This window comes from Protobothrops mucrosquamatus, unplaced genomic scaffold (assembly GCF_001527695.2).
Source record: "Protobothrops mucrosquamatus isolate PMUCROS unplaced genomic scaffold, P.Mucros_1.0 scaffold77, whole genome shotgun sequence".
In the NCBI taxonomy this organism is placed as follows: Eukaryota; Metazoa; Chordata; class Lepidosauria; order Squamata; family Viperidae; genus Protobothrops; species Protobothrops mucrosquamatus.
The window spans coordinates 110,885-119,778 of record NW_015386454.1 but is presented as its reverse complement, the minus strand read 5'-3'; positions in this window follow the sequence as shown (position 1 = coordinate 119,778).

The following is an 8,894-nucleotide window of genomic DNA, read 5'->3' as shown; positions in this document are numbered from 1 at the left end:
AATAAATTCCAAATTTGATAGTAGTCTGTATCTTCTTTATCTTTCAACCTCATAGTTAATCTGTCCATCTCTGCACATTCCAATATTTTCCTGATTATTTCTTCCTCTGATGGCAGTCCTTCATTCTTCCAGTATTGTGCAAAAATTATTCTCGCTGCTGTAGTGATGTGTAAAATTAAATATAATTTCTGCTTATTAGCCTTTTCAGGCATAATGCCTAGTAAAAAAAGTTCAGGTTTAAAATCCACTTGTTCGCCCAATATTTTTTCTAACCACATATGTATATTTTTCCAATAGGCCTTTGCCTTACCACATGTCTACCAAATGTGGCAATACGTGCCTATGTTATGTTTACATTTCCAACATCTATCTGACATATTTTTAAACATTTTTGCTAATCTTGCTGGTGGAAGGTGCCATCTATAAAACATTTTATACAATTTTTTTTTATATGAAGTTGACATTGTTAGTTTGTGGTTTCTCTCCCATAACATTTGCCATTTTTCTAATTCTATATTATAGCCAAAGTTTTTCGCCCATCTTATCATTGTTTCTTTCACTTGTTCACTTTCCATATCTAAAATTAACAAAAAGTTATACATTTTCTTAATTTCTCATCTGAGGTTAACAAAATCTTATCAAACACAGTTTGATCCTTGTAAAATCCATACATTTTTACATCTTTTTCATATCTATTTTGTATCTGTAAATGTGCCCACCAGGACAGGTTAATTCCCTGAATTTCCAATTCTTGTTTAGATTTTAATTTCCCATCAATATCTAAAATATCTTTATATGTCCATATTTTTTCAAAGTCTACCAGGTTCGGATGTATAAATGCCTCCATTGTTGATAACCACCCTGGAATTTTTGAATATATTTTAGCTTTAATTTTTTCCCATACTGTTAACAAGGCATTTCTTATAAAATGATTTTGAAAGTACTTATGGACTCTGTTTTTCCCGTACCATAAGAAAGCGTGCCACCCCAATTGTAAATCATGTCCTTCTAAATACAACAACCTTTTATTTCTAAGTGTTATCCACTCTTTCACCCATGTTAACACAGATGCTTGATAATACAACGTCCATTCCGGCAACCCAAAACCTCCATTTTCCTTAGCATCTTGTAACGTTTTCATCTTAATTCTAGCTTTTTTCTCCTGCCAAATAAAGTTCAAAACCAACGAATTTAAATCTTGAAAGAATTTTCTCTCAAGTTTTATCGGAATCGTTTGAAATAGAAATAAAATCTTCGGCAACACATTCATTTTTACTGTGGCAATTCTTCCTAATATTGACAGCTGGAGATTTTTCCATCTTTCCAAGTCTAGCTTTATTTGCTTCAATAATTTTATATAATTGTTTTCTTTTATTGACGAACACTTAGCTGAAAGATGAATACCTAAATATTTAACTTTTTTCACTATTTGTACCTCTGTTTTCTCTAGTAATTGCCTTTTTTGTTTATCTGTGAGGTTCTTTACTATTACTTTAGTTTTTTTTCTTTATTTTTAGTCCTGCCATTTCTCCATATTCTTCTATCTTTCCCCATAGTTTAGGAATCATCTCTAAAGGTTCTTCCATGATAAACACTAGATCATCAGCAAATGCTTGTAACTTATATGTTTCATCTTTTATTTTCAATCCTTTAATTTCTGTATCCTGTCTTATCCTTCTATTTAGTACTTCCAAAGTAAAGATAAATAATAATGGAGATAATGGACACCCTTGTCTTGTGCCTTTTCTTATCTCAAAGCTCTCAGTATAATCTCCATTCACTATCACTTTTGCTGTCTGGTTACTATATATTGTTTTTATCATATTTGTAAAGTTCTTTCCAAAATCCATTATTTGTAACTGTTGAACCATAAATTGCCAGGAAACATTATCAAACGCTTTTTGGGCGTCTAAAAACACTAATGCTAATTGTTTCCCTGGGTGTAATTCATAATATTCTAATACGTCCATTATCACCCTTAAATTATTTTTAATTTGTCTCTTCGGTAAAAAGCCATTTTGATCTGGATGTATAAACTCAACTAAGTATCTTTTCAGTCTCTCTGCCATTATTGAAGTAAAAATTTTGTAATCCACATTGAGTAATGAAATCGGTCTATAGTTCTTAATAGACATCAAGTCTGAATCTTCTTTTGGTATCAAAGTAATATTTGCTTCTATCCATGAATTTGGAAGTTTGGCCTCTAGCAATAATTACAAACATCTTTCAGCGGTTCGCTTAATATATCTTGTAGATTTTTATAAAGTTCTGCCGGTAGCCCATCTGGGCCTGGTGTTTTCCCGTTCTTTTGTCATTTTATAGCCTCTACTATCTCCATCATTGTTATTCTTTCTTCTAACATAGTTTTGAATGTCTCTGGAATCTTTGGCAATTTACTTTCTTCTAAATATTGAGCAATTCTCTTTTGCAGCCTCCTCTTTGCCATACAATTCCTTATAATATTTCTTGATTATCTTTTTTATTTCTTCCTTTTTAAATTGTAAACAACCTTTCCCATCTACTAAGTTATGTATTATTTTCTTCTCTTTCTGTTTTTTGAGCTTATAAACTAGCCATCTTCCTGGCTTGTTGGCATTTTCGAAGAAATTTTGTTTTGCTCTCTTTATTTGTTCCGCCAATTTTTCTGAGTCCAACAAATTCAGCTTATGTTTTATTATTTCCATTTCTCTTTTCAAAGTCTTTTCCTGTGGGTTTTGTTGTAATTCTGTCTCTAACTTTCTAAATTCTTCTTTTAATAATAAATATTTCTGTCTTCTCTGTTTATTTTTCTTTGCCATATATGTTATAGCTATGCCTCTAAAATATGCTTTAGCTGTGCCCCATAAATTTTGTAGTGATGTATCTTCTTCTTTATTTTCTTTAAAGAAGAATTCCATTTCTCTTTTCGCCAACTCTATGAATTCTTTGTCTTTTAGTATAGATTGATTTAAAATCCATCTTGTTTTTTTTTTTGTATTCCTTTCCATGTCACTTTTAAAGGGTTATGATCTGCCCATGTGCCTATTTCTATCTCAATTTCCTGTATATCCATCTTTAATTCAGGAGTCATCCAAATCATGTCAATTCTTGACCAAGATTTATGACTATTTGAGTAAAAGGTATATTGTCGATTTTGAGGATTGATTTCTCTCCAGACATCTTGAATTCCGATTTCTTCTGCCATATCAAAGAATGTCTTGGGTAATCTTCTTCTTACGGGTTTTCCTGTTTTGCTACTTTTGTAATCCATTGTTCCATCTACTATCGCATTAAAGTCTCCTATTAAACAAATATTTTGGTGTTCCATTTCTATTAATTTCCTGTGTAATCTTTGATAAAATTGTTCTTGACTATCATTTGGAGCATAAATTGCCACTAACAATATTTGTTTTTGATGCAAATATATTTCAACCATTACAATTCTTCCTTCTTCATCTGAATATATTAATTTAGAGTCTATTGTCTCTTTAACGTATATCGCCACCCCTCATTTCTTTTGTTGTGCTGATGTATAATAAAGCTTCCCCATTTTTGGGTATTCCAAAAATTTGTAATGTTGTTTTTTTATGTGTGTCTCTTGTAAACAGATTATATCTATATTTAATTTCTGAAGTTTCCTAAAAAAATTATTTCTTTTTATTGGGGAATTTAGTCCATTTACGTTTACCGAAAAAATCTCATTTTTTTTCTCCATTTCCTCTTTCATTACTTGTATTTTGGCCTAGTTGATCTTGTAGTCCTTTGTTCTCTGGCAGTTCCTTCTCCTTCACCTGTTTGTTCACTTTTCTACTGCTGCTGTTCTGCTTGTGCCGTTGCTCCTTGTGCTGTCTCTCCTGTCTGCTTATCCTCTTGTTGTTGATGCAATCCTTCATCCAAAATTACTCTATTTCTTACTTCAAAGTCCTCTGCTTTCCAAATTGAGTCCAGTCGATATCTTGTATTGTTCCAATTTATTAAAATGCCTTCTGGCATTAGCCATCTGAAATTTATGCCTTTGGCAATCAATTTTGTAGTTAGAAAATGGTAGTGTCTCCGGGTATCCCTCACTCTCCTGGGTATCTGTTTTAGGACCACAATTTCTTTATTTTTATATTGTAAGGGTTCCTCTCTCACTTTTCTCAGTACTTCATCTCTTGTTGATTTCTTCATGAACCTCACATGCACTTCTCTTGGTAGTCTGTTTTTTCTTGCATAGCTTGAACTCATACCAAAAATTTGATCGGTCTCATTCTGAATGTCTACTCGGTCTGCGTTTAAAAGTTCTGCCAACAGCCCAATAATCACCATTTCTATATTTTCTTCACTGTCTTCAGGAATATTTTGAAACCTCAAGTAATGTTCCGCTTCTCTCATTTCTACCATTGCCATATCCCGTTCTAGCTCTTGATTTGTTTGTTCCAGTCCTTCATTCTTTTGCAGTAACATTTCCACCTTTTTGTCAATGTCTTGAGTTTTATTTTACACTTCCTGGATTTTCTGTTCATTTTTTATAATCTTTTGATTTTGAGCTTCAAATTGTGCCTTTATATCCGTAATTTCTTTGCTTACTTTCTCCAGTTTCCTCATGGTTTTTCTGCAAAATTTGTTGAATTAATTTTAAAGAGGCCTGTGTTTCTTCTTGGGCCGTACTTGCTTTTTCACGCTGTAGCAATGTGCTGACAGAACTCTGTGTTGTTGGGCTGGCTTGTCCGACAGAGGGCGCTGAAGAGGTTTTCTTTGCAAGTCTGGAAATATTAGATGTACTCATTTTATTGCTCACAGTCTTAAACTTATATCCAAAGCATAATCAGGAATCAGCTGTTGTGAGGCAAAACTACCTCCTCCAGTCTCTTCTTGGATTTAAAATGTTCTCTTTTTCTTTTCTTTCCCCCGAATAGTGTCTATTTAGTCTTTAGCCAATGTCAACAAGTATAGCTATAAACAGTCTTTCATTTATTATCTCAGACCAAGACTTTGTTTTACTCAAGCTTTTCAAGGTCACTGTGTTTTTAATTCTTTAATTCTTAATTCTTATTTTAATTCTTATTTTTCGCCAGTAGATGTCCTCGTTGGCTTATTTATCAACTCTCCACACTCCGGTAGTCTGGTAATTTGTTATTCATTTAACATTTCCCCTTAATGTTAAATTGCCGCTCCAAAAGTCTCTCTGGGGGTCTTTACTCTTTCAAGTTCTCCCTTTCAGGGTCTCAATATTTTCAAGCACAAGGAGAAGGAAAAGATTTCAGCTCATCTAGACATAACTTGTTGTTGGAGATCAGCTGTTTTTCATAGCTTCTCTTCCGGCTGCAGATAACTTGGGCTGCCTCGGCTCTCCTGGCAATCTTTCTTTTGCCCCTTTAGAGGAGGCATTCAGTATGCTTAGATTGATCGCCACCAAATCCAAGCTCCTGAAAGATCCCTCTTTCTTCGTTGCCCCTCCAGGGCAACTTTCTGTCCCTTTAAGAGATGCTAGGCGAAGCGAAACCAGACTGAGAGGCTGGAGACCCAGCCTCCTATGGCCGTCTCATTCCCTCACCAGAAGTACTCTCTGTCATCCCCTTCTTCTATTGCCCTCAATCTTTCCCAGCATTAGGCTCTTCTCCAGTGAGTCCTTCTCATTAGTTGGCCAAAGTATTTGAGTTTCAACTTCAGGATCTGGCCTTCTAAAGAGCAGTCGGGGTTGATCTCTTCTAAGACTGACCGGTTTGAACGCCTTGCAGCCCAAGGGACTCACAGGAGTCTTCTCCAGCACCATAGTTCAAAGGCCTCAATTCTTTGGCGCTCAGCCTTTCTTATGGTCCAACTTTCACAGCCATACATTGCAACTGGGAAAACCATGGCCTTGACTATACGTACTTTTGTTGGCAGGGTGATGTCTCTGCTTTTTAGTATAATGTCTAGATTTTCCATAGCTTTCCTCCCCAGGAGCAAGCATCTTTTAATTTCTTGGCTACAGTCCCCATCTGCGGTGATCTTGGAGCCCAGGAAAATAAAATCTGTCACCACCTCCATTTCTTTCCCATCTATTTGCCAGGAATTGAGAGGGCCGGATGCCATGATCTTGGTTTTCTTAATGTTGAGTTTCAAGCCAACTTTTGCACTCTCCTTCTTCATCTGCATCAAGAAGCTCTTTAGTTCCTCTTCACTTTCTGCCATTAGAGTGGTATCATCTGCATATCTTAGGTTGTTGATATTTCTCCCGGAAATCTTAATTCCAACTTTTGATTCATTTAGCCCTGCCTTTCTCATGATGTGCTCTGCATATAAGTTAAATAGGCAGGGCAACAGTATACAGCCTTGCCGGACTCCTTTCCCAATTTTGAACCAATCAGTGGTTCTATGTCCAGTTCTCACTGTTGCTTCTTGACCCGCATATAGGTTTCTCAAGAGACAAATAAGATAATCTGGTACTCCCATCTCTTTAAGAACTTGCCACAATTTGTTGTGATCCATACAATCAAAGGCTTTAGCATAGTCAATGAAGCAGAAGTAGATGTTTTTCTGGAACTCCCTAGCTTTCTCCATGATCCAGCGTATGTTGGCAATTTGATCTCTAGTTCCTCTGCCTCTTCGAAATCCTGCCTGTACTTCTGGTAGTTCTCGATCCACATACTGCTGGAATCTAGCTTGTGGGATTTTAAGCATAACTTTACTAGCATGTGAAATGAGTGCAATGGTGCAATAGTTTGAACATTCTTTGGCATTGCCTTTTTTTGGAATTGGAATGTAAACTGACCTTTTCCAATCCTGTGGCCACTGTTGAGTTTTCCAAATTTGCTGGCAAATTGAGTGTAGCACTTTTACTGCATTGTCTTTTAAGACTTTGAATAGCTCAGCTGGAATACTGTCACCTCCACTAGCTTTGTTGTTGTTCAGATTTCCTAAGACCCATTTCACTTCACATTCTAAGATGTCTGGCTCGAGGTCAGTGACCACTCCATCGTGGTTATCAGGGACGTTAAGCTCATTCTTGTATAATTTTTCTGTATAGTTTTGCTACCTCTTCTTAATCTCTTCTGCCTCTGTTAGGTCCCTGCCATTATGGTCCTTTATCATGTCCATCTTTGCGTGAAACATTCCCTTCATATCTCCAATTTTCTTGAAGTGATCTCTGGTCCTGCCTATTCTATTGTTTTCTTCTATTTCTTTGCATGTTCATTTAAGAAGGCATTCTTATCTCTTCTAGCTATTCTCTGGAATTCTGCATTCAGTTGGGTGTATCTTTCTCTTTCTCTGTTGCCTTTCGCTTCCCTTCTTTCCTCAGCTATTTGCAAAGCTTCCTCAGACAGCCATTTTGCTTTCTTGCATTTCTTTTTCTTTGGGATGGTTTTAGTTGCTACCTCTTGTACAATGTTGCGAACCTCCATCCAAAGTTCTTCAGGCACTCTGTCTATCAGATCTACAGTAATTCCTTAAATCTATTTGTCACCTCTACTGTATATACATCAGGGATATAATTTAGTTCATACCTGCGTGGCCTAGTGCTTTTCTCTACTTTCTTCAATTTAAGCCTAAATTTTGCAACAAGAAGCTCATGATCTGAGCCACAGTCAGCTCCTGGTCTTGTTTTTACTAACTGTATAGAACTTCTCCATCTTTGGCTGCAGAGCACATAGTCAATCTGATTTCTGTGTTGACCGTCTGGTGATGTCCATGTGTAGAGCCATCTCTTGGGTTGTTGAAAAGAGTGTTTGCTATGACCATCATATTCTCTTGACAAAATTCTATCAGCCCTGCTTCATTTTGTACTCCAAGGCCAAACTTGCCTGTTATTCTGGTTATCTTTTGGCTTCCTACTTTAGCATTCCAATCCCCTATGATGATAAAGACATCATTTTTTGGTGTTAATTCTATAAGGTGCTGTAGGGCTTCATAGAACTGGTCAATTTCATACTCTTCAGTGGTTGGGGCATAGACTTGGACTACTGTGATATTGAATGGTTTGCCTTGGATTTGAACTGAGAACATTCTGTCATTTTGGGGATTGTATCCCAGTATTGCTTTACCTACTCTTTTATTGACTATGAAGATCACGTGAAGTGTTAATACCACTTTACAATGCCTTGGTAAGGCCACACTTGGAATAGTGCATCCAGTTTTGGTCACCACAATGTAAAAAAGATGCTGAGACTCTAGAAAGAGTACAGAGAAGAGCAACAAAGATGATTAGGGGACTGGAGGCTAAAGCATATAAGGAACGGCTGCTGGAATTGGGTATGTCTAGTTTAATGAAGAGAAGGATGAGGGGGGACATGATAGCAGTGTTCTAATATCTCAGGGGCTGCCACAAAGAAGAGGGAGTCAAGCTATTTTCCAAAGCGCCTGAGGGCAGGATAAGAAGCAACAGGTGGAAACTAATCAAAGAGAGAAGCAACCTAGAACTAAGGAGAAACTTCCTGACAGCTAGAACAATTAACCAGTGGAACAACCTGCCTCCAGAAGTGGTGAATGCTCCAACACTGGACGTTTTTAAGAAGAGACTGGACAGCCATTTGTCCGAAATGGTATAGGGTTTCCTGCCTGAGCAGGGGGTTGACTAGATGACCTCCAAGGTCCCTTTCAACTTTACTATTATTATTATTATTAAGGCTACTCCATTTCTTCTGAGGGATTCTTGCCCGCAGTAGTATACTTGATGGTTATCTCAGTTAAATTCACCCATTCCTGTCCATTTGAGTTCGCTGATTCCTAAGATGTCGATGTTCAGTCTTGTCATCTGGAGTGGGTTGCCATTTCCTTCTCCAGTGGATCACATTTTGTCAGAACTCTCTGCTATGACCTATCCGTCTTGGATGGCCCTGCACGGCATAGCTCATAGCTCATAGCTTCATTGAGTTACACAAGCCCCACAACAAGGTAGTAATCCATGAAGGAGAACTCTGTATGTGTGTATATATATATATGTATATATATAT